At 39.6% G+C, this 26,400-nt stretch overlaps 1 protein-coding gene across 1 annotated transcript in view; it reads left to right on the top strand.

The window, feature by feature from the left end:
* Nucleotides 1-26,400, top strand: part of MEGF11 (multiple EGF like domains 11) — a 262,478-nt gene that overhangs the window by 40,118 nt on the left and 195,960 nt on the right. Inside the window, exon 2 of the mRNA XM_082061380.1 lies at nucleotides 22,640-22,743. The gene's annotated coding sequence lies outside the window, so the exon portion shown is untranslated. The remainder of the gene's footprint in view (nucleotides 1-22,639; nucleotides 22,744-26,400) is intronic.

Raw genomic sequence — 26,400 nt, 5'->3', positions numbered from 1 at the left:
ATTTAGACCACACAATGTAGATGAATCTTGTAGGAAATTCATTTTTCCCCAGTGACTGATAATAGTGTTAATGAACATTCTGTCCACAGAAGGGATATAGAAAGGTCCTGTCTCCAAAAACAGAGGCCCTACCTTCTACTCAGAGAAATGAGGGGCTTGATCAGCCAAGGGCTATGTCTGACAGTCACATCGAAGGCCAAAGAAGTGACCTATGGGCCTTAAAACACACATTTCATGAATTTCAGCTAAAAAGTTGGGCTTTGTAGGTAGATGCTTCAACAAGTCTGCATTACTGAGCCCAGTTTGTGAATCCTGGACGTTTTTCAGTTTAGGTATGGAACTCTGTATAGGAAATATAAGTCAAATGATGGGACTTGTTTTTTCTTGATGACCTTTCACCGGCCTGTTGGAAGTTTCTTCAGCCCCAGGAATTCTTAGACCAGGTTCAAGTCTGAGAACTGGGCACAGAGAAAGGCACAGTGTATAATAGGAACTGATAAGGCAGCTTCCCAGCCCAGTTGTATCCAAGTTCACCTGAGCGATTCGCAGAACTGACATGTACCTGCCTGCAGATTAATTAGGTTTTAACTAAGCATGCACGTACCCAATTTGCATGAGCAATTAAGGCATTGCTGCAGACCACCAATTCACCTGTTTTGTACACAGGCCCTAAGTTCTACATTTGGAAATGAGCTCTTTGGGTTAGTTTATTATTATTAGGACAGAAAGCCTTTTGAGGGGAGTATAATAGTTGTGTTTTGGTGGGAGGTGTCATGCTTAAATGGAGGTCTCACCTTCACCAGAAAGAATTAAATGTACTAGGGCACGGAATATAGGCCTAAAGGAAAGTATTGTATACGTCAATCCATCAAACCTCATTGTTTTTCACAAAATAAGTGGAAGAAAAAAAGTTTAACTGATGGGCTATCAAAAAGTCACAAATCCTGATCTGCACCAAAGGGGTGTTATTGTAGGAACACTGCATTAAGTAATGTTTAGTCACATAGTTTAGAGTATAATTATTTCCATGTAAGTTGGTATCATGTGAATGCAATGGGACATGGTAATGTATTAGCCAGCAGGGCTGTCAAACTGATTTGTGCTTTTTCAGTTCATATGTATTAATATGTCTATTGGTGTTGCCGTGTAGAATGCTCACCACTGTGTAAATGCAGAAGAAAACTCAGTGTTAGAAAACAAAACAGTAAATCAGGGAGGCAAAATACCTGTGTAGCTCAGATGGTGATCAGCCACATCTGGAATGTGTTACTTACCTCAAGTTTTAAGGCTTGAATTTTTTGGAGTGGTTACATTTGGTCATTAAAGTACAGCCAGTTCCCAAGCATTATCGTGCTCCACACAAATGTTTAGGCCTTTGAACACACAGACACATCAATTGGTGACAAGTCAAGCTGATGCTGTTTTAAAAATCCCCAAACACAAACTCTTAGCAATGCTGGAGCTCTACCCTACATTGACGAATAAACCTATGAGTGGAACACATGTGTGTCTATGCACACGCTGCTTATTTCTCATTTCTCAAATGTTGGTTGGGTCATTTGTGTGTAATTGCCACGGTGCTGCTTGCTCCAGGTTTATGCCTGGACCTTTTCCTTGCTACTACGGGTTGCCTTGGTCATAACATGATCAAGGAGCTGTGGTGGAAGGGTTTCTGAAGGACCTGAAAGGCACAAACTTTGTGGATCAATTTTGACTGTTTTACACAGCGGAAAGGCTATGGAGAAAATATAAAGAGGTGCCAGTGGTTAAGTTGAACAACTGGGACATAGGTGATATGGAGGAGATAATAGGGTAAAAAAAAATAAGATAAGGCAATAACTTCACGATTCGGGCCCATAAGGCAAGAACAGCCTTATTGTGGTGAGTGGAGGGGTAACAGTGCAAAGCTTCAAAGGTTTTGACGTGGTTTAATAACTCAGAGTTTCTTGACTACGAAAGTAAAACAGTTCTTCAGTGAGAGAGGGAATCCAGCCTGTCATTAATGACATTAGTTCCGTAGATCCAGTGCAGTCTAGAGGGCACATGATAGGTCCAGCCCGCAGCTGGGCTATCACAGTACATATTTCTTGCCCTTCTGAATAATTCTCCTTTGCAAAAAACTAACGCTAAGCTGATGCAGATGTTTTGCTCTTCTTCCTCAGTGTTCAGGTTGTTCATTTCCCATGTGTACGTGGCCTAAGAATAAACACAATACTGCAGTTTTCAGAGAGCAAGGGAGCGTTTACTTAATCATCTTGAGCACGTGTTCCCTCAGCTAGAGAAACTTTTGTCTTTATTCTGTTTTTCAACCTCTGCCTTTTTATTAGGAAAGAGAACTGCTGCATCTTTAATGCACTACTTTACAACCATTTATGTAGAAAGATTAACAAAAAGGAACCACACTTAATTTAAGATGACAACTTAGGTTTGCCTCTGGATTCTTTTTTGGCAGACGTTCTGTTAGTAAATTACATTTGACAACCTGAAATAAATTGACACCAAGATTTATGCCTGCATTTGCTCAGAGGGCTGTGGTTCATCAGACTGTGTGGTTAAAAAGCTATGAAAAGTAACAACTAATTTAAAAATTTATTTTTAGACAACCTACATGGGCTACTGATGCTAAAACTTTGTTTAAGAAGAATCAGGTTTCTGAACACATGGAGGTAGTTTTTCAGTTGATAATAGAGTTATAGATGTTTGTGCAAGAAAAAAGAAATCAACATAACAAAATGAAGAAATGAGTCATAATGATACATTTTCAGTTGCAGATTAACACACACAAAAAAAAGGTTTTAAAAACAAAACCAAGGACATGGCATCATTGAAAATTTTCCCAAAGGAGAAGTCAATGTTAGCGGAGATTGCCAGAATTTACTTTAGCTGTTACCATGGATGAATAATTATGCTCAATTCAGCCAGTGATATGGGTTCACAGCAGGTTAATTGGTAATAATGGGTTTCATTCCAAACAGTGAGGAATGATATTTCAACAAAAAAAGCGCTCTCACTGAGAGCTGGAGATGTCCTTGCTTGCAGCGCTCCACGTTCAGAATGACATGGATCGGGGACCTGTGTTCTAGTTTCTGCAGCAATGAGGTGCCCTCAGTTTCTCATGGCTATTGAAAGAGGATGTAAGAAGCTAACGAAGCATCTAAACTCTGCAACCTGCTCCTGGGTTTTTATTTATTTATTTATTTATTTATTAAATTCTTTACCCCCCCCCCCCCCCCCCACTAAAATTTGCATTCCTTGGGACGGGACAAAGGAGAACAGAGCCATCTTGTTAAAATCACGATGCAGATAGACTTTTATCTCTGTTACATAGTTGTAAACACAGAGTTAGCCATTTGATATAAGACATGCTGATATTAAATGGACAAAGTAGAATTTTCTGTGCTCGTGAGTGTGCCTGTGCCTACTGCATAACATAGGAGTTCTCCATCACTCCCTCTATCTTGTGCACTACACCGTATAAATAATAATGAAGTAGGAATAAGTCTATTGATTATGATGTGGTTAAAATAGGATCTCAGCCTCTCAATTCAGAATCTTCTCTCACTTCAGCATGTTTTCCTAAGCCTTGTGTATCACCTGTCATGTACAGCGTCCCAGCAATGAGGACTATTAGTAAAGACAAGAGAAGATATGAATGCATTTAATCCTCGCTAAGCCTCCTTACGTGGGTTATACCCCAAGTCATCACTAAGTGTTGTATCTAGTTCTTCCATCCTTCAGCTCCTGGGAACCTGTGTGATTCCTGTCTCAGCGTTCAAGTCCATGTTTTCCTGTTGCTGCCTGGAGTTGGATTTCCACATTTGAACATGCTAGTGACCCCAGCAGAAGCTTTCCAGGCAGCGCTAAGTAAATCTCTATTTAAAAAAAAGGAAAAAAAAAAGAAAAAAATAAAACCTTTGAAATCTTGTCCTTTCATGACTTGTTCAAAAAGAGAAAAAACCCCTCAAACCTCTATCTACGTGTTCAGAAGCAGCTAAATCTAGTTCTATTGGATTTGTATGCAAGTCATTCCATACAAAGAGAAGCTGGAAATACATTAATAGGACACTTCCAAGGTTGAAATTTTTGGGCCATTATTTTCTCCTCTGCCCGAACAGGTTTGGTGTTTTTTTTGTGAATTTCCCCGGAGAGAAAACACTATCACAGTGTTTGGATTCTTCCTCTTTACTTTTGATGAGCCAAAGGCACCACACCATGCCTTGGGATCTGTTGTAGCTACTTGAGCACTGAATTGTGCCCATAAATGTTTTTCCTCTCAGCCTCCTGAAGCCTGAAGTCAGGCTGGAAATCCTGGGCTTGCCCTTTGGTTCAGCTCCTCAGACTTTTCTTCCAAAATATTCAGCGTATTTCCTATCAGCAATACCTGCTGCAAAGTACGAGAACACAGATGTAAATGCCAGAGTTCATTATGTTTAGACATAATAAAAGAATATAGCAATATTTCAATCTATTTTTTTTTACTGGCAAAGTAATAGTTATTAGCCTGTGTTCACACATACCCATGCAGTACCTGGTGCTGTGGATAATCAGCTCAGCTGGGATTCTGAGTGTCCTTCCATATAGAAGTTTTAGGTAGTAGGGAAACATGATCGTATTGGACTTTTCTGTGGAGAGTGTGGGCTGCTTCTCTGCTGAGTTTTCTGTTGGTTTGTCTTGGTGACTGTGCTGTTTCTTTTATATAAACTTGCCATACATTTTGTAATCTTCTTGTCAGAACACTTCCACTAATATTCCATTTCAGTATTCTCTTAATTTAAAAAAAAAAATTATTCTCGATTTATTCCTGTGTAATTCTTCTCCTTCCTTGCTATTTGTGATTTCAAGCAGAAAGAGACTTTTGTGAGCTGTCTTGAGGGAGGCTGGATCCTGTACTGAGACACTCATCCTCATCTTCTGTTGCCACAGATAACTCTGAAATACTGGCCAGCACTTGCCTGCTCCACTCCCCAGAGGTTTAGGCTGCTGACCACTTTGCCTGCCACTAATTACTACTACCTGGAATCTCACCTTGGACTTTTAAAACCTTATTTGGTGTTCTGTCGAAAAGATTGTCTCAGATACAAATTGCAGGTAATTATCTACATCCATCATTCTTCACTGTGCTCACTAAACATGAAGTGGTTCTGCACTGGGGTCTTGACTTCCCTGTCTCGCTTCCCTTTCTGCCCATCAGTGGCATTAAGGACGTTTTGCTTCCAAGATCTGCAAAGGGCAGGTAAGGTGAAGTCTCACGTATTGGGATATTGGAACAAGACCACTGCATCCTCTCAAGAATAATAAAACATACAGCATATGTCTTCGGTAAAATAACCTTTTGCTTCAGGCTTGGTGTCTCCTGGGAGCTATATTTTACCTTAGGAAATATTTTACTGCTTTTGTTCTCCGAGTCTGCCACTAGAGTGATTATATATAATATGCTTTCCATGCAAAAAACGAGGTGACCTGTACATCACACATTCAGATTCGGGAAGCTGATTAACCAAGAAGGAACACTCCTCCAGTCAGTAAGGATATTTCAGTCAGAAGCTGGTGACAACAATATATTAAGCCACCAGGTTGTTCTGTGACTACAACAGGAAAGCTTTTCCAAGTGCTTCCAAAGCTTTTTCTTGAGCGGATCCTGTGCAAGCATGCAGGAGTGGACAAAAACAGCTACAAAATTATCATCCATCACAACTTATAAAAACTTTTCAGCAGAGTGTGGGCTGTCTCATGCCTACAGTAAGGATATAATTCATTTGCTGTTTGCTGTTGCTGAAGTAGCAGAGCCTTTCTCTGAGACTGGCTTTAGTACGTGTGGTGTTACCTCCTGATCTTCAGTCCCTTCACTGTGAGAACACAGCACAGCCTTGTCTTGCAAGGGACGTGTAAGCAATTTTCCCTTACCATTAAAGCACATTTCTGAAACATTTCTTAACCAAATAGGTCAGAAAAGACACAATTATATTTGGTGCCTTTCCGTTATGACAATTCTGGAAACGCTCCTGTGTCAGTGAGGTGCTTTGTCACCTTCCCAGTAAATGGATGGTCTAGTTGAACGATTCCACTGGTGGCAATCAGAAGGAACTGGTTATATCATGCTCATGTTTATGTATATACATGATATGTGTATATAATGTTCATATAATGCTATATGAACAGTGTCTGTAAGTTGAAGGCCCAGACCTAAAATCGAACTTCAATGTCTGCCACTGATACCAAGTAGAAGTTGTTGAAGTGTAGGGAAAGTGAAATACAAACTAGAACATAGAACTACTTTACTGGTGCAAGTGTTTTTGATAGACATTCAGGTGTATCCTATACTATTTTGGCAAAAATCAATACTCCAGTTCCTTCAGTGTTGTTTGAAAAATTGTACAGTGACTTATACAGCAACTAGTTCAGCAAACAACTTTGGAGGTGTATGAGTGTACGTGCAGTGGTGATTTAAAGCTATGAGTTCATTTTTTAGGAGTTAGTGGACAGAAACTGATCGGTAAATTAGATTATAGAAAAGCAAAAGGTTTGCAGTTTGTTCACTGCAAAGCTCTCATTGCTCTTGATTTACAAGTCACCTGCCTTCCTAAATTCTCATGCACTCCCTGTGTCAGCCATTCGTACGGAGCAGCCACCTGAGCTGGCACTGTGAGCAGATACTTTTGTGCCATGATGCTGTTAACCAGAAAATAGTTTTGGCTTTTTAGAAGAACAAAGTCCCCCGTGGTGTCAGTTTGGGTAGTGGCTGCAGGGGGGTATAAACCATAAGGTGAAACATTTGAAAAGTGCTCCTGGATCTCTCAGTCCTCAGACATGACTCCAAGTAGCTTAATCTTAAGAGAGCAGACGTTCAGTAGTTTTAAAACCAATGCCAGAGATTTTATATGCGCTGCAAAATAATATATTATAAATTGCTTTGAAATATCTGATCAAATCATTAGTCATGACTTGCTTTTGTCTTCTTGGTACTAGTTAAGCAAATGGACGTGGAAAATCACAGTTTCCTTATGAAACAACTAGGAACTAAGTAGTTGTTGCAAAAAAAAAAATCGGTGGCTTTAACTGAACTGTGAAAATTAAATTTAAACCATATTCTACTGCATTTTTCACATCCAAGACATGAAAATCATATCTAGTACATTTTCAGCATCTGGCAGTGATTTGTGGTGTTAAACCTTATGAGCATTTTCATCTATGTAACATTAGGCCATATCCCTTTACTTGAAAAAAATCAGTTGTAAACCAATAATTACTTTGTTAAATCTGGTGTACAGTGCTCTCACACAGGAATCTTCCTTTTATCCAAAGGTCTTAGAACTTGATACCTCTTCGCATTAAAGAAGTAAACAAATCTTTAACCTTCCCTCAGTGATTCATCAGAAAGGTCAGAGCTCTGTTCCCTCCAATTTCCCGGGCTCAGCTGGGAGCTGATTAAAGCTGCCGGCTACGACTTGTCGGGTTTGTCAGAGACAACTATATAAACTCTTTGTTATTCACTTTGCTGTGTATTATAAATATATTTATCTTCTTCTGTCAGAGCCTGGCTGGACAGGTGCTAGAGAAGCAGTGAAGCTGTAACATTGAGTGCTCGAACAATGTCATTACTTAGTAACTCACAACAAAAACATGAGCAGAATATTCAGGAACTTTCTGTAGTTCTTCCTCTTGTAGGTGACTGGAGTGATTGAAGAAAGAAATGTTTGTTATTCCAGGAGGTTTCCAGCAAGTGTGTGTCTGTGTATAATCAGAATATGACTGTGGCTGTTTGTTATTTTGTGTGTTTGGGGCAATGTTTTGGTGCTGGTTTTGTTATCCAATGTGTTTGATAAGAAAATACAACAAACTTGAATAATAAAGAGCATTTTAGGACTATGTAGATTGCATCTTGATTTGGAAAAGGACTAGAATATCATAATCAGATTGGGTCAAACTAGAACTGTTAAGCTGTTGAATGTCTTTCATGAAGCAAAGAGTATCACACATTGGCATTTCGTTCAACAGAACAAGATTCTGGAAACATGGTTGGTTTTTATTTGAGTTTGGTTTAAGAGTCTTGTGACTTGCATATATATATATATATATATATATATATAGGGGAGCAGATAAAGCCAAAAAATGCCGTATGATATGACCTGCAAAATGCAACAGCATCCTGAAAAAGAAAATGTTGCTATATTTGAAAATGATATTTGTAAATAGAATGGTTTTACAGGAGAGAAAGTACATATTGCCTTTCTGTAATACTGACACATTTCAAACTGTGACATCGATGTGATCTGGAACAGACAAAATACCGAAGCGCAGAGTGTGGTCGGGGTGAGCAGGTTGGGAGCAGGTGGCAGAGGCTCATTTTGAGAAATCTGCCATCCATTAATTGCCTGTTCCTGCTTTGCAATCTAACGCTTTGTAGATGTGTGTCACTTGTTTCTTTTATGTCTCAAGGGTCATGAAAAACAGCAGCATTTTAGAATTTTCTGAGTGTTTCTGCGAAATTCTCCTACTTTTAGGCTTGACTAGAGTATTATGTCACGCAGCAATAAGTTGATACGAGGCCGTATCGTGTTCTGCTTTGCTGCTTGGAAGATATGTCTGTTAGCTTCACAGGCAGCAGAAATGTAATGGTTTTAACAAATTCCCTCCTGGACTTTTTCATCACCAAAACTGATGTTCACAAGTTTGAACATGCTGTTCTGTATCAGACAATCTGTTAGAAGAAGTGGGAATCAAGATGAAGAAAGGCAAAGAGAGGATTTCTTCCAGGTCATGTCTGAGCGATAGTGTTAATGTGTACATGCTTGTAGAAGACTTTAGTTTCTAGTTATAATCAATACTTGATATATTTTTCCTATTATTAAAGCTTGGAAAGTCAGATTTCACTTAGGAGAAAGCAAGTGACAAAACAGTTCATTAGTGATCTACGTCTAATCCTAATAAGTGCTACAATTACCTCTACTCTCATTCATTTATTTGTCCCCATTTCTTCCTGCTGGCCTACTGCCCAATAACCTTTTTCTTACCACCCACATCAGAAACGGTTCATATGTGTGGATTTGCTGTCTTCAGTACTCTACAGGATTCCTTGTTAGTAAGGTAAAAGAAAACATGTTAATATTACCAGTGTTAGAGCTGTATTTCTTCTGCATAATATTTTGCAAACAAATTATAGATGTTCAGTGTCCTTAAGATTCTCTGTTAGGATCCACATGCTGCAAATTCCTGGAGTAGGCAAGTTTTCCATCTCAGGAGTAAGGGCAGTGAGTCACTGGGTTCCAGGTGGCACAGCTGTTGGAAGCTTTAGGCCTCTGTAATTTTTATTTCTTTTTTTTCTTAGAGGTTGGATTGGCAGTTGGTGCTTCCTTTGCCTTGTGTCCACTGGTATTTTTTGCAGGGGCCAGCTTCATCCTCCCCACAAGAGCAGTTTGAATAGATTCTGGAGGAGCCTTTTTGGAGTCGCAGTGCGAACAACAGTCCCCAGCAGGACAGCCCGAGCTCACCTGCTCTGTGCACCATCTCAATCTTGTTTCTTTTTCTAGGAACACAGGTCAGCAATCACTCTTCCATTAATCATTTCTGCACCCTGAGTCACTTTCCCTGTGGCTTTTTGAAGGATTAGCCGTTGGAAATAAATTTTCTTTTACATCTCGCAATTTGTTTTCTTTTGCTTTTTCTTAGACCGTGGAAATAATTAAACTGTTCTGAATCTGGAAAATTAGTATATTAAATCAGTTGCCTGTTTCATTTCAAAATCGAACATTCTTTGTGCACTGCTGTTGAACTATGGAAACCTTTAAAAACACCTGACAAGTAAAGACGTTTAGCCAGTTTTTCCCGTGAATAGTGGAAGATGCAACAATGTTGTCATTTCTGCTACATTCCTGAGGTAACTGGTAACAGACTATCAGATTCTATTCATATGCAAAGCTGAAAATTGTGGTAGCATTAAATTAAAACAAATAACTCAATGCTTATGATGTTAAGTCAGAGACAGGCTAATGCTATGCTGTCTATGAAGCCTACAGTTATTTACAACCCAGATGTTTACAGAAAACGAACCAACCTTTTTTTTTTTGAGGAACTACTGTATCCTCATTAAGTCTCCACCTCCACAGTGGGATGTTTGGCTCTTTCAGGCAAACACTGTTTGTGACACATCTCAGAACTGATGTTGATTCAGAGGAGAGCAGATAGAAACTGGGAATAGTTCAGTTGCAAAAATAAGCAATAGTTCAGGTGTTAAACTACTGATGCGGAAAATTGCTCTGACAGTTATGATGTTGTTCTGTCTTTTCCTAAGACTCCAGGTATCATTTACTTCCAGTGCACCGACGGCTGCCGTGTTTCCCAGCACGAGCTGCCCTGTGCTCTGCTCCTTGTCTGTGGCGGCTGATGTTCAATGCTGCGCATGTGCAAACATACTGAAAGAACCTTACAAACTGCACCAAAGAACTTCTGAGATTAAAACAAAAACACAACAAAACAAACAGACAAATAAAAAACACAAAAACCACAAACAAGCAAACAAAAACAAAACCCCAAAAAACAAACCACAAGCACATGGACTATTTATCATGCAGGCATTGTTCTCTCTCATCTATATTGGGACAACTTGCTGAAGCAAACTGCAAATAATAAAATATAGGAGCAGACCTATCGAGCTTACTTTCACTTCTGTATATTCAGTTACAAGCATGTAGCTAATTCTTGATGGAGAAATGCATACTCTTTAGCTTATAATTAATTTGAATGCGGACTCCAGATATTCCATTTACTAGGTGTAAAGTTTTGATTATAAAAGGCAACTGGATGAGATGAAGAAGAATTTGTTAACTTGAATACTTGAATTTAGGTAGTTTAAGTTCTACACTAAATGACTATGTGTGACCCTGAACCAAGGTTTTGCTCATGTGTTATGTCATGGGATTTTCATCTGGGAAAGCCGTGAGGTGTCGGAGTTCTTGGCTGTTCCTTGCTTACCAGCAGGGTCCTGGCTACTCTATATTTCATCTAGGGGACTAAGGAGCTTCTCAGTACCAAGGTGAACTGGCTGTACAAAGTTGTGGTGGAAGTTCATTTAGAATGTAATGTACCACTGCTGTCTGCTTATTAAAGAAAATAAAACATTGAACAAATGTAGAGAAGGCCAATATGGTCATTAAGGCAGGGAGAAACCTGTCACATGTAAACTGAAATTGAAGAACTGCCCTTGTTTCCTCAGTTTCTGTCACTCTTTTAATGCATAATATCCTGAAAGACATTTGGAATTGGGCATTGCAGGTCATTTAAAATTATTAATTGCTTCAGAACAGTCGCTTTGGAAAAACTTGTTGTTGATAGTGCCAAAATTAGTGACAAAATAATGGTCCACCCATGTGACAGTGGTACAGTTGAAACTGAGAAAGAGATTTATGTGGCTCACAGCACTTGGGGTTCTACCAGCAGTAGCACCTTCTTTCCTTTTCTCCTTTATATGCTTTTCCTATAGTCTGTCATAATTCTTAATTGAAATAAAGGACAAACCTTAAATAAAGAACTTTTCCTGTGCACTGCCTGTGTAGTTGAATTTGACATGCTGAAGAGTGGTCATGAGTGAACAGAAGAATAAAATTTGGCAGAAAGAAATAGAAATCTCTCTCGTGTGGAAACTTGCTTGTTCATGAACATCATAAAGCCCGTAATTTTTTTCGAGCCCACTCACAGCACCAAAAATGGCAGCATGGGGAGAAATGAGCACAAGCACAAGGATCAGATGTGCGGCTCCATGATGTCACAGGGTCATTGTGTCACTCCATACTAATTGATTTCTGGGGCTGATTGTAGCAATCGTTAATCACGGTGCATTGAGCCGCACGCCAGCTCCACAGCTGGGGCCGGGACAAGTGGCACCTGTTTAACCAACATCCTGCTCTCAGCACTTCCACGCTTGGTCTTTAAACTAAACCAAACTGCTAGAGGTGCAGTAAGATTATTATTTTCCTGTGTCTTCTTAGGAATTTAGGTTGTTGAAAACTTTAATTTATAATAAGTTCAGAGTTCCCTGCTCGTACTGACAATAATGTGCCACTGAACAATGAGGCATGGCCTAGATGGAATTAATAGAGCTGCTGTAAGAATATTTAACATTTCTGGATATTATTATGCTACTCTGCATATTTATTAGAGAGAAAAATGTGATAATATGAGGAGTGTTCCTTTTTTACAAATCTGTGTTGGAAAAAGTTGTTGCAAGTGAGGTGTTTGCTCGGATTCTGGTATTAGAATAGTCTGACCGAACCCAGGGTCTCATTTACTGTATGTAGTTAATACTAAGCAAGAGCATTAAGATGTTTATTATCCAAGCCAATATCTCGGGAAATGGGAGCTAACTGACATGACATATTAACTATAGAAGCTGCCTTATGATGTTAATATGATGCATTTATTCTACCCTTCCTTTCTTGTTTAGAAACAGACATATTAAACCTGATGCACTGTTTCTGGTGAATCCCATGGTGTTTTATAATAATGAAGAATTCCCCCCCACCTTTCTCCATGTGCCTGGCAATCATGAAAAGTTACTTAGACATGTTACATCCAATTGGAATATTTTTAAATATAAATGCCCATCAATGGCTGGGTTCTCAGACACTCAAAGTCATTGGTAGCCAAATGTTGCATTCCTAGGAGATTATGAAATACTTTGGCCATCTGTAATCACTCTTCTCTAAGGATTGTAGCAATTCTTTTGAAATTCGTGCTTAATCTCTGCAAGTTCTGTTATATATTTTGTCAGTAATTTCAGTCATGATGGCTTGCTGTCAATCATCCATTGTCAAAAGATAAGTGAATTTCATAAAATATTCTCTTGGTGCTGTCCCACAGCCCAGGAAGATTTCTCTGCAGACTTTGGTATTATAATGAGATGTAAGGCATTAGTGAATGGGGCTGTCTGTTGTACACACGCTGGCTCAAGAAAATGTTTCTGTAAGGCAGGAGAAAGTGTAGCTAAAGAGGACTTGTAATCCTAACATCATCTTCAAGTATCCTAAACAATAGTCGTTGATGTAAACGTAAATTACAGTTATTACATACTTCATTTTTATGGTACATTATTAGATAACTCTTCAAAGAACTTTTTATCACATGCATTTTCATTAATTACCATTAAATGTTGTTAGCAGTCAGGTCTGCTTGATCAAAGACAGATTAAGTTGTAGCAAGATACTAAGAAGTAACATATAGTTTACTAATTATATTATTGATTTTATGGTCTGAAGAATCCTAATTATATGTGATACACACTGGCCGTCTCTGCGCCTGCTGGGGGTGCTTTGAACACCAACAGTTCGGAGCATCTCGGCTGCATCAATCACTGCTGGGCCTGATTGGGCGTCTGTTTTCAAAGGTGATGTTTTAATGGAATCTGAACAAGTGTATTCTGTGTGGCTCCACATGAAAGAGGAAAGAGATTTGGGATTTTTTGCTACTGATTTTAATCATTCTGCAAAGATTTTAGATCTGTAGGCGGATACTTTTGAACAGTGGTAGTAATACGGCAGAGTTGATTTTAATTAGTAGGCCAGCCTAATGCAGAATTTCCCACAGCTCCCTATGACTTGTTTGTAAAAAGTGAGTTTTTAGTACTTTCTTCAAAGTTAATGATAGATTCAGACTTCAAAATTTTAATTTCACGTAAAGGCAGAAACTGGAAAAAAAACCAAAGTCATGAGGTGAATATTTGATCAGAACAAATGCAGTTCTGAGCAACAGGAACAATCTCAGACGTGTCTTATGTAAGTATAGCCCTTTCCTCCAAAAATGAAAAGGAATTTAGATCGATGACATAATTATGAAATGTTACTCTTACCCTTAATTGCTTATACTTAAGAACATGAAAAGCCTAGTTTCTAAAGTATGTGTCTGTGTATGTAATTAGCCTATTCAGTTGCATGAAATTTCAATTTACTCTCAATTTGTCGTAATAAGGTGATATGTTACTAGTAAATATTTTGTTTAAATTCTAAAGTGTGAATATCTTTTAGATCTAGACCGATATCCATATTTGCAGCTGTTACAAGGTCTGAAGGGGATATTTTGACCAAATCCTTCTGAGGAAGACCCTACAGGCAAATAAAGTACTTTGACAGAGTCAAGGGATATTTTAAGTGTCTGAAAAAAAGAGAATTGCTTACTATAGGTTTTTTTAAATCAACTTCCAAATGTCGGATTTTCAAGCTCTTAGAATAGCATTCTACTTTATTCTCTTCTACTAGTTTATTTAGCACTTTTATAACTAACACTCACGAGCTAAACTCTTGGTTCCTGCTCTTGCGCTTGGGTTGCAAGACTGGCTTTCTCTTCCTTTGTATCAGAGACACTTTTAAAAATGAGTAGTGAAGTAAGAATGCCTTGAGGTAGAATAAACTCACTAATTTCCAAGGCACAGATGTAAGGCCAAGGTCCAGCCACACGAAGTGCTTTCCCTTGCAGCCGCTCTGCTGGAGGACTCAGGACAGGGCGGTGATCACAAGATGGGGAGCAGGGGGGTTGAGCTCTTTGTTCCATCTTTATGTGGAAGAAAGCCACTATCATCTTGTGTGCTTCGCAGAAAATCCAGAGGATATTGCAAGGTGTATTGTCAACACAGCCCTCAAGAATCACTGAAAGGAGCAATTCAGGAGTTATTTGGATAGTCCAGGAAGTAAAACAGTAATTAATGATGTATTCAAATACTTTGGTGCTGTATTTATCTATTTATCCTTGTGGCTATCTGTTGTTTAACTGAACGGTGATTTCTCTGTCCCAGGGAATTGGCTTATACTTATCTGTTCAACTTTATATGTCACAGGTACAACAGGAGTAAATCATGTCCAGTGTTGGTTTATGGCGAGAGAAGCTGTAGCTCAGCTTCTCCAGACTTGAAGAAGGGAAGCAGTGCCGTGTGTGATGAGAGACCGGGGGAAGAGGAAATGGTGGGTAAGAGAGAAAAGCAACATGCAGACTAGTGAGATTCTAATGAGTGGCAAGAAGAGAATTTAGAGTCATCGATCTTGCTTCCGGTGTTCCTAAACTTGTAACATTTTCATGCACAGAGAAGACTTATGTCTTCTGTGGTAAAGAATGGATCACAAAATTATAAGATCTTGACACTTTACCCTGCAAGACATGACATACCTGGTGACCGAGCAGATGCTGAAACTTGTAGCACAGGTTCCCTTGGAGACAGACTTACTTAAGTTGCGGTTTAAATAAATAGAGACACAATTGCTTGAAGTAAAGAATTGGAAAGTGGCTCTTGATCTTGGGAAGAAGTCTCCATATAATTTTTAATGGGTTCTTCAGAGCAACTTTTGGACAGCAGTGTGCAAGGTAACAACACCTTGAAGATGATGAGAAAGTCAGAAAAACAGCCGACAAGGGAAATGGGACTCACTGGGTGCACCTAAAGAACAGTCGGGGGGAGCCTGGGAGACCTTCACTAATGCTGAGCTCTGGAAGGGAGACCAAGATCACCTCTTTCTTTACAAATATAAATTTTCCACAAGCTTGGTGCTAACCAGTGCAGGAGTCTCAAAGCTTATGCTGCCTTTACCTTGCTGAAGATTGTGTCAGAGAGGACAGGAAAATGGGGAACGTGCTTCTTTTCTGCCACCCTTGTCTGCTACGTTGGGTTTTGTTTGGTAGGAGACATGTAAGAGAGACTTGCTCACATAATCTCATGATAATCTCAGATACCTCATAAGCTTCAAGTTAAGTTGACACTAAGTTGAAATATGTTTAAACAAATTTAAGCTCCTGGTTTTGTGCCTCTGCAGAGGACTTAATGAAGCACCATAGGGGACCATTTCCCTTGGCTGTCTGAGCACTGTGGGTCTGAGAGGAAGACACAAGAGAGGGCTCAGGAAGAGGGCTGAGGAGGTGGCACATGTATGATGGTGATGAGGGTAGAATACAAAGAGAAAACTGTACTTGCCTTAACTTGTGGAAAAAAAACTTAATTAGCACATCTGTAAAACGACAGAAGCTGAGTCCTAAAATTACCCCTACCTCTTTTATAATTTTTGTTAACCTTTTTTCTCAAAGTAGTTAAATGAATTTTCAGTGCCAATTTCAGGAGAAGGGCAAAGACGTAGTTGTATGCACCAGTTGTTCAGATCTGCTTTGGTCCGTAGTGATTTTTCTGGCTACTCTTTTTCTGCCGGAAGGAAAATACTGCCTGTAACCTGGGTGGTCCCAGTACTGTCTGTATCTGATGGTTGAGCTGGTAGATCCAAATTCTCTCCAGATTCACGTTGGCTTAGTGAACTGAGTGGAGTTCAACCATTTATATCAGTAGAGACTCTGGGCCTTCCGTCTTCTTTGTCTTCTACCTAAAATACTCCTCTTCAGCCCCTCAGTTCTTTGTGGATTTGCTCTGCCTGATCTATTTATGAATGTTCTTCTCTCGGCTGTATGACAGATATTTCGCACAGTGCCCTGTTACTGTAAGCCAGGTGCTTTTATCCTTAATGAACAATTTCCTGGAAAAAAAAAAAAGAAAGAAATAAACAATAGATAAAGTAGGTCATGGAGACAGCAGAGTCAAGAGCTTTGCATAGTGATGTAAAATTAAATAAGGCTGGGGTCGTGTTCTCATTTATCTCTCCAGTTATTGCTCTAACAGTGTGTGTGATGGTTCCTGGAAAGATGAGGGTATTTTGGGACACTGTTTGGATCTGCTGGGAATTCTGGCCACAATCTCCTCTTCCCTCTGCTCTGCATGGGGGAGAAAACAGGCACAGAAGTGTAAGACTTGGATGTTATGAAAAAGACCTTGTTCACACACCATGGCCTTCTCTGGGGCTTCAGCTTTCTGTCCTGGAGAAAGGCAGATCCGCTCAGCATATTTTCCATGTTGGATGCCTAAACCCAAGAGCTCAGAGCCATTTCCAGGTGCTCAAGTAACCAGCTTCTGAGAGAGGCAGAGGTTTGTGCATGCTCTGAAAAATCAGATAAATTACATGGACTCCTAACTTCAGGCTTTTAGTTTTGACATGATTGAACCAAATACCATTCCTCCAGTATTGATAGTGTTCCAGATATGTCCTGTGAGAAGCACAGGAAAGCACAAAAGATTATTGCAGTTTCTGAAGAATCCTCTCATATTTCAAGTGAAATTGGCAGTTTTTAAGTGGCTACTCTAATTCTTAAGCCATTAGAAATCTAAAAATTGATTTAACATTTATCTTACATGTATCAGACATTCATAGAAAAAGTTACATTCTGTGTGGGCCAGTCAGTGTTTTTAACAGCTGTGAAATTAAAAAAATTAGAGTAAGATTTCAAGAGCCTGGGAGGGAAATTGACTGCAGGAAGAGAACATCTGAGCACTGTTGTGACAGAGAATGCCCAGGAGAAGAAAGCACTGGGAAAATCCAGAGCATAAAAGATGAAGATCTATGGTACTGGACCAGTGGGGTTAATAAAGGTACAGATGCAGAAGAAACAAACATTATTTCCTTACTCTCTTATGAGGAAACTGAAGATAAAAAGCTTTGCCCTGCCTGCATCGTATCTTGAAAATACATGTTTAGTTTCAGTGTTCATTTTACTCCAGTGTTCAGTTCAATTTTGTCTGGATTACCATCTCCAAAGTTCAAGGCATTCACCAACTTAAACCCAAACTGGAAAAACTGAATCTGGATTCCCAGTGCAGCTTCAGGGTTTGCAAATCAGCCGCCTCCCATCAATACTGCACCGTTTCTGGAAAAGCAGAGATGGGTCTGTAAATGAAAGATGAGCTGCAGCGTTGGGCTGTGGTGGTGCCGCGGATCAACAGCCATCAATCTGTGTTACTTAATTTGTCCCTGGCTCAGCTGTTCACTGTACTTGGAACTTTTTTGGCTGTTTGTTTCATTTGATTTTCCTCTGAGATAAATGAAGACAAAAAGAAGGGGCCAGTTGTTCTTGACAAATAGAAGTAATTTTTAAAAAATATAATGGTAAAGGGTGTTATACATTTTCAAACAGCACGCTTCTTTACTGACTTTTGCAAAATCAGACTTAATTTATTTCATTGGATATATATCAAACATCCTTATGTTTCATTGCTTGTCACTCCCATTTTCGGGTCAACTTCATGTGGACTCTTAATGTTGTAAAAAAAAATAGCTTGGAATTACTGGTTGTGTTTTTTAAGCTAAATACTTAGAAACATATTATTGCTCATCAGTGCGTGCCTCTAACACTTGGGTTGCTTTATTTATCCTGGGTGTTCTGGGGATACAAGGTCTTTGTTGCTCTAAGTGTCTAAGGAAGCATATGCTGTAATTGTTTGACATCTTGAACAGGGATGAGGTGGGCGGCTGTGTGTAAGCAAGATAACTCGGGTTCTTGGAGATGGGTTTGATGTGTGGCAGCTCCCTTGCTCTTCTGAAGTAACGTATGTGGAGGAATATCTGAAATATGCATGGGATAGCGAGTATAAATATACTGTAGAGAATGTGACTCCCCACAGGGTTTCAGCAGCTTTAAAATCCCGCTGTGCAAGAAGCTGTGGTGGGGACGGGGACGCTGCGGCCCTGCTGGTTTCTCCTGCCATCCCCTCGCAGCAGCGCTCGCGTGATGAGGTCAGAGCTGGAGAGGGAGGCAAGCAAATGCTTAGAGTGTCTCGTTCTGACTTGTTTACCATATTTTAATTGAGAAGGTTCAGATATAACCACCCCAGGAGGGTTTCTTAGCTTGCAGGAGATCATCCTCTCTTGAAATACTGCAGGGTCCTCAGATTTTGCCTTTGCCGCCTGCCAGCACCAGCGTGCTTTTGGCAGAAAGTGCCGGTGGAACGTCAGCCGTCCCCTGTCCTGCCCGGCAGGGCTTGGGAGGTCAGGAGCTACAAGGAGCACTGACGTTGCAGTGGACTTGAGTTTGGATTAATAACTGGAAGGGCCAAATGTTCAGAGGGCTGGCTTCCAATTCTGCACTGGTAGCTGAGTACATGTACAAAATTATGGGCAGAAAATCACAGATAATTTTTTTCCGAGCTGACCTTTCTGAAAAGGAGCCAGCAATAATCTGCATTTGGGCATCATTTCAGCAATGTTTTTAGGTGTTGTTAATGTAATATTTTCATTATATTTCTGCCTGGACTATTGATTAACTATTCAATTATTTAAGAAAAAGAAATTTAGTATTGTAATGAATAATAGCTTTTTGGATTGGTACTTGTGCCTTGCACAAGCGTGCATGGATATGGAGTTTGTCTAAACACTGATAAAATAAGAGCGTCTGCATTTCTTTGTGTGTTAATGTGGATTTCATCCAGTGGATGGATAATGCCAGATGTGTTTATGCAGATAATGCCAACTGTGTTTATACATTGTTACTTCAGTGTCTAATCACTATTCAGTTTGGAATATGCTTATTCTTAAGACACTTGGCAGGTTGATCTGTCCCCTTCCCCTGTCTCCTGTGGAAGAAACTGAGACTCTGAGAATTTGTCCTGAATGTCACGTGAAGTTTCGGATCCCAGTGGTGGGTGGTGTGGAGGTGCCTCTGAAGGCTCAGAGAAGCCCACAGAAAGTGCTGGATGCAGAACGTGGGTAGAACTGGAGCTGCCTGGGTCCAGCCCACTTTGCTGACCCCGTGTCACACCTTAAGTCTTTGACAGTGCAATTTAAACTCGGGTCCTCAAAATCCTGGGTGCAAACACCAGCCTTTGTCTTGATAAACATATTTCATCAGCCATAACTAAACTAATTGCTTAGACTGTTTTCTAGTGGCACGTCGCTGTGCTATTTTGACCAGGTTTTCCTTTGAGAGCACTGAAGGAACAATCCTGAGCTTCTAAAAATAACATTTGATAGATTGAGAAGAGCTTATTTCATTATTTATTCCTGCTTTGCTGTAGCCAAGCTCCCAATGACTCCAGTGGAAGTCAGCTTATAAGAGTACTTAGTGCTGAAACAGATTTTCAGACTTCATAACATATCCATGGAACTATAACAAAATTCACTGTAGCAATTGCAACTCACACTGATATATTTTAGAACTAAGAAATGTGAAGTAGCTTAAAGAGATTTGGACATTCAGTTCCCATTAAAATCAGCCCCCCCCCCCCCCCGCCCAGTTTTGGAAAACTGAGCAACTGTGGTTCAAAGAATATAAGAGAGAGTCAGGAGGGCACTTTCGCAGTTAGGACCTTGGTGCATTTATCTGGTCTTTCAAAGAAAGCCTCTAAAACTACATCTCAGGAAACAGAATTAGTTCCTTTATTTGTACTGAACAGCATCTACTTCCTCAGTGATGGAGCAGGGGTGGCCGAGACTGAGCAGACAGGGCTCAGGATGCAGCTCTTCATACTTTTCCTTTCCACAGACTGTGAAGATCTCTACATTTTACTTTTATTCTTTTATTTTTCAAGTCACATTAATTACAGAAGATACCACAGAATCGTTTAATTTATTTCATTCCCAACATTCACTGTAACTTCAGCCATGAACTTCAGTTGAGCAGCAGAGGAGCGTAGTTAACTTTCACAACGAGAGCATAGAATACTTTTATCCTGAAAAGCTGAGGTTCCTACTTACATTTATTTGCATTACCCTTATGGCTAGAAGAAAAAAGCTGCAACAAGCTTTTCTCCATTGTATGAACTCCAGTGTAAGGTAAGAAATGTCCCGATTTTGTACATCTTGTTGGTCTGTTCCGAGCTTGTACTGCTGCTGGGACTGGTCCTTCCAAGACACTAGGCGGTACAAACTCCTCCTGTGCCCTGAGCCTTCCCAGGAACGTCCAAAACCATTGCATTGTCCTGCTCAGCTCCATCCCTCCCCTTCACTGTGTCACCTCCAGGTGACAGGAGACTTGAGTCTGGAAATGGTATCAGGGATATTGCTGAATAGTCATGATTTCTATATCTACTCCAAGTATTTCCAGTTGTTCAACTGCCTCTTGAAATCGCAGGCAGACAGACACACAAACCTCCAAGTGAGTAGTGCTGGAAGAGACCGTGGAAAAGCAGAATTCATGACTGACAGCTTGTGTTTTGTAGCCCAAATTATAGACCAGTTGTTTTGCACTGCATGTAAGGGATAATAATCTGCGCTCAGTACGATGTCTCCTAGAGGCTTAAATAGATCCTGTTAACTGAAATACCATCTTTGTTAACAGGGGCAGGTCCTTGTCTGCTGCCTTCCCGCGCTGATGGTGTCAGGCGGCCGTAGAGGGAGCCCAGCAACCCAGCGCATGGGGTTTCTGCCAGTTCTATCACTTGAATTTCTTTGTGTTCAGATGATAAGAATCACATTCTCAGTGTTTTTGTATTCAGTACCTGCTCCTTCCTGGAAGTGTTTATCTGTTTAAAACAGCTTTAAATTTTCATTAAAAACCAAAACAAACCCACATCTTGTCATTTGCAATACTTCTGTTGCTCATGGCAGCAACTTTTAGAGGTGACTACTGCATTGAAGCGGCCGAGTCCTTGACTGCCCAGACTAAAACAACCTGTTTCTTCACATTCATTCTGAGCTCTGCGTATCATCCAGCCCTTTCATGGTATCTCAAGTTATTAATCATAAATGGAGGCATCCAAAAAATCCTGATGAGTTTTGAAACTCATGGCCTCATTTAGCTTTCATAACAGCTTGTTTCTAACAAAATCTGATGTAGAGCCAAATGAAGTGTGTGTTTAAATGATCCCTTGCCTAAACTATCATGAAAATTTCAGCTGGGATGAGAAGGAGGAACGCCACCCGGGGCAGCTTTGGTGGAAGCTTGTTACTACTTAGAGACTGAAATAGCGTAATCAGCAAACACTCAGTCACTTTAATGCTTCTTCAGTGAAATCCAACTTTTTGTTTCCTGGCTTAACTATTCTCTTGCATTTTCCTTATTCACTTACATATAAATACTAGAATAGATTTTAATTTTAATGCACCTAGATTTTCTTATTTGGTAGAAACTATAATTAAGAACAGAATTAGGGAACCTCTTGATAAATATAATACGTTTATGAAGAATCAACGGGGCTTCGTAAAAGCTTCATAAATTATTAAAGCCTTTTGTAGCAAGATCAAGAAGATCCAGTTAAGTATCCAGAAGGCTTTTGCAAGATCTTTCATCAACCTTCCTGAAAGAAACTGAATTTTCTTTCTGGGATATAACAGAAAAAAAAGTCTATATGTAAACAAAATGTTGTTTATGTGGTAGGAGATGATAGGAAACAAAATCTGAGAGTCAATAGTTGATTTCTAACAGTGGAGCAAGAAGTGAAATCGAGGAGATGGACAGAAAAACAAAGGAAGTGTTTCCTACAGTACATGGCAAAGAGTGAGACCATCACAGGATTTTGCTTATGCTAAAATGTAAATGTAGAGGATTGAAATTAAGATTTTCACAGATCAAAAAGTATTAGTCAAATGATTGGAATAAAATCCATTAAATGGTATCAAACACAAAGACCCACTAGTGGCTGAGGAAGTTGCAGTTACAAATCGCTGGAGGCTGGAAGGTTTAAAGGGATGTGTAACTATCAGCTGCCTTCTTGGGTGGCTGATTCGTAGGCACAATTATCTTGTGATATGTAATTTTTTAGAATGGTTTATCTAATTTCTGTCTTAATTTGTTTCCATTCCCCCAAACACACTTTCTTTGACCGAATATGTTTTCTGTTTTTTGAATCGATTGCTCACAGGGCCAAGTGTTTTCCGAAGAGCTTTCCTGTTCACGTGCTGTGTGTCTCCATGTGCTGATAATAAAAAAAAAACAGGATTCGCGAGGAAGTTTTAGCACTTTGAGGTAAGACTTTTTAATATGGCTCTTTGTTAATTTCATTGCATGGAAGTTTGTCAGAAAAAAATCAGGCTCAGTTATTTGACTACGTATACGTTTAGACATCTGAATGAATGATCTTCAAAAATGCATAAGGATTGAAGGATATCGCATGCTAGTGAAAGACACTTCTGTAAATGTTTTCTTTAATTGCAGCTGGACACCAAATTAGGTGTTTGCCTGATTCAGATCTCACTTCATCCCAAATTGAGAGAAAAGCATTTAATTGAAAACTTTGTCATGGAGTGGAAATTCCATCTGAATTTCATGTCAAAGTCATGTTATGAAATATTTTTATGACAGATATGCCTACATGAAATGTTTCACTACTTCTGCCCCTGAACAGGCAATCCTCAATGGTCATTTTTAGTTATATTTTCTGGTCTGTCAGCCAAAGAAGCAGAGGAGAAATTTAATCTGTGGTTTTGGTTTTGCTTTTCTTTTTTCTCTGAGCCACTTGAAGTATAGACTTGTCTTCTTTCACAAGAATCTTACCAAAGCCACGTCCTTGGCACCTAGGGAAAGCTTTAGAGGATATTTGCTTCACCCAGCAAGGATTCTCTGGACTCTTACTTTCTTTATGTGTAGGTCCCAATCTTGTGGGGCACGGTCGTCCTCAGCTTGTGCTGTGTAAACTGCAAAAGAGAGCAACAACCCGCTTTTGTCCATCCACATTCTCATGTACTTATCCAATTTAAATGACCATCTGCATCTTTTGGTCTATTGGCAAATCCCTGCGGAGTTTCCTCAGCAAAGGTTTCTGTAAAGTGAATCCACAGACAGATAAACCAATGACTCCCCACCTACTAGTTTTTCTATAGCAAAGATTTGGGGCTGAATGGTGAAAGTGTGTGTCCTTTGGTTTGTGATGGAACCAGTGGCTGTATCAATATTGTAGGTGAAGGACTGAAATTTATTCCAAAAGGAGCGAGGTCTGTGAAAATGGCTTAATGAGTAGCAGGTACCTAACCTAATCAGTTATAATTACCAGAGAACGAGACGCTTGTGAAAAATCCCCTGATTGTGTTTTGGATTGAAAGCCTCTTTTTCTCGCCGAATTGTGCCTAAATTGACTTCTTTCGCTCCCAAAAAGAAAAATCAGGCCTGGAGAGGCAGAAAATCAGAGTCCATTTAGGGTCTGCACAGAGGACCTGCGTGTCGTTTATTTTCTTGTTAAGCTCAAGAGGCTGCCTGTCCTCAGGAGAGTGGCCGTGGCAGACACTAGAAATGTTTCTATCATCTGGATGTATCTTTAATGAAGTTACAGGCATCATCCCCCTGAAAGACTCATGTTGCCTCCTTGTAGAATATGTTCCAAACATTAAATGCAATGCAGGAATGTAGAGTATATTATGCTGAGCAATAAAAGCTGAAAAAAAACCCCATATTAGATGTAATTTCTGGATTCCTTTTTGATGTTGGTTTTTAATATATGTGCTCCTATTTTTAGACACTTATTCTGAATCTTGTATTAGCAACCATTCCATTTTGGTATGAGGTCTTTTCTATTAACACTGATCAAAGTGAAATGTGTCATTTGAGTTAGAAAAAGAGACACTTGAGATGAATGAGGTTCTGCTGTGTTTGGAGAGTTGGATGTTTCTGATACACAATCTGACATACAAAGTTAGAAAATTAATTGCACAAAGCAGTTCATTTTGAAATATATAATAAAACAGCATTAGCAGTAAAACTTTAGAAAATAATTTTGAACCTCTTTCAAATACATTGTAAACAAATATTCTGTGTGCTATTAGGGATTATAAATAATTCTTTGGTGTTTAAGTCTAACCCGATACATTGTTTTCTTAAGAACAAGCTGAGGTCTCTGAGAACTACAGAATTCAAATAAAGAGCTGCTCAAATTAAATGCGAAAGGGCTCAGTCTCTGTAGGAAGAACTCAAGCTGTCTTTCTGCCTCTAAATAATTGAAGGGTAAACCTGGGCTGCTGATGTTCTCAAGAAGTTAACACACCGAGCACAGAACTACGTTTTGATCAAAAAAACGCCTTTCTTAAGGGTTGCATTTCCTTAAGCTGTTTTGCTTTGCTCTGACTGTTTCTGTCGATGAGAAGCAGGTTTTCCTCTAGTCCATGTACCAGTGTAGAGAATGAACAAAGCGGGGAACTGCAGCCTGAAATACCGTGCTCAGTAGAACTTGTCCTCTGTAACTTGGTATTAATCAAGTGCTAAGCTTGTGTAACATGTTAAAGGCATCTTTTGAAGGTATTTTTGTGAAAGGGCGGTCTGTCATTTTGTTGACCCTGATACTTGAGCGCTTCACATCTATTGGCACATGTTATGATAAGAGATCAATTCTGCTCCCAAACAAGCTCTCAGTTTTTGAACATTTTGTTGTACTTGTTTCCCATGGGCACTTGCAGGTCAGCCATCCAAGACACTTTTCCTCCATGGAGAGGGGGTGTCTGGGGCGAGTGTGGCGAATGACTTTCCAATAAACAGAGCTCTCTCTCGTGCCCTTTTCTCCTCAGTCCTCTTAATTTCCAGAGTGAACTTTTGCGTTGTTGCCATGGGACTTTGAAGCACCCTGCAGGTAGAGAAGGCCACTCATAGACTTAAATCCATTTCATGAGGAACATTAACATTAAATCATGTTAATTAAGATTAACATGACTTATATGGCTTAAGACCTCTCTTTGGGTTTAGCAGAGCTCTAGGAGTAATTTAAAAGACGAGCTATTACTCCCACTGAGACCTTGCCTTGCAAGCCACTGAAGGCGATGAGTGTCCTGGGTCAGGAGGTGATTTCAGTGCCTCTTTGCTGACTGTCCCTCTGCCGCTCGTTCTGCTGTGTGATGACTCTTTCCAGCAGGCTGTATATCAGCGCCATGCAGAGCAAGCCACTTAATGTCTCTTTTGCTGTTCCAGACCATGAGGCAATGAGCCATGTGTTTTTTAGATGATCATATGAAGATTCAATCTATTTTTAGATCTTGTTGCCAGGAATAATTTATGAGACTTCTGATTTGAGTGGTGGATTATGTGATGATGTAAATGCCTGAAATGGGTATTTTAAAATATTTTTACAGACATAACATTTCACAGATTAACACCTCTGATGCAGTTACATTTAAAAGGAGCTTCAGATTCCCCATGTATTTTATATTTTTCACTCATGTCATTAGGAACCTCTAGGCAAACACCATGACTTCAGTTTCAAAGCCCCAAGTGAGCAATAAGTAGGTATAATTCAGCACACTTAATAGATGAACTGTAAGATGATGAAGAGACCACACCTATTGAATTTTATACAATCTATTTCCAGCTTTGGTGCAAATGTTTTTATTTCATGTTTAGTGTTCAACATAATGTGACCCAATATGCTGACCTCTGTCGTTCTAAGTGATTCCCCAGCTAAGAGTTGAGAAGTGGATTGATTTTTCTTCAGTCATGTAATAAGCATATGTCTCAGATCTAGCCTGCTATATTGACACATGTAAAACTCATTTACATAAATCAAAGAGGGTATCTGGATATTCTTCCATTTGTCTACAGGTTGATGAGAGAATAGATTATTTTAATACCTCAGTTATTTATTTTGTTGGTCCAAACAGACAGTTGTAAACATGATCAGTACCAGAAATGTTTTTTGGAAGAATCATT

This window comes from Streptopelia decaocto (genome assembly GCF_964273445.1).
Source record: "Streptopelia decaocto genome assembly, chromosome: 9".
In the NCBI taxonomy this organism is placed as follows: Eukaryota; Metazoa; Chordata; class Aves; order Columbiformes; family Columbidae; genus Streptopelia; species Streptopelia decaocto.
Note: the sequence above shows the minus strand (reverse complement) of the source record. Positions and strands in the feature narration are given on the sequence as shown.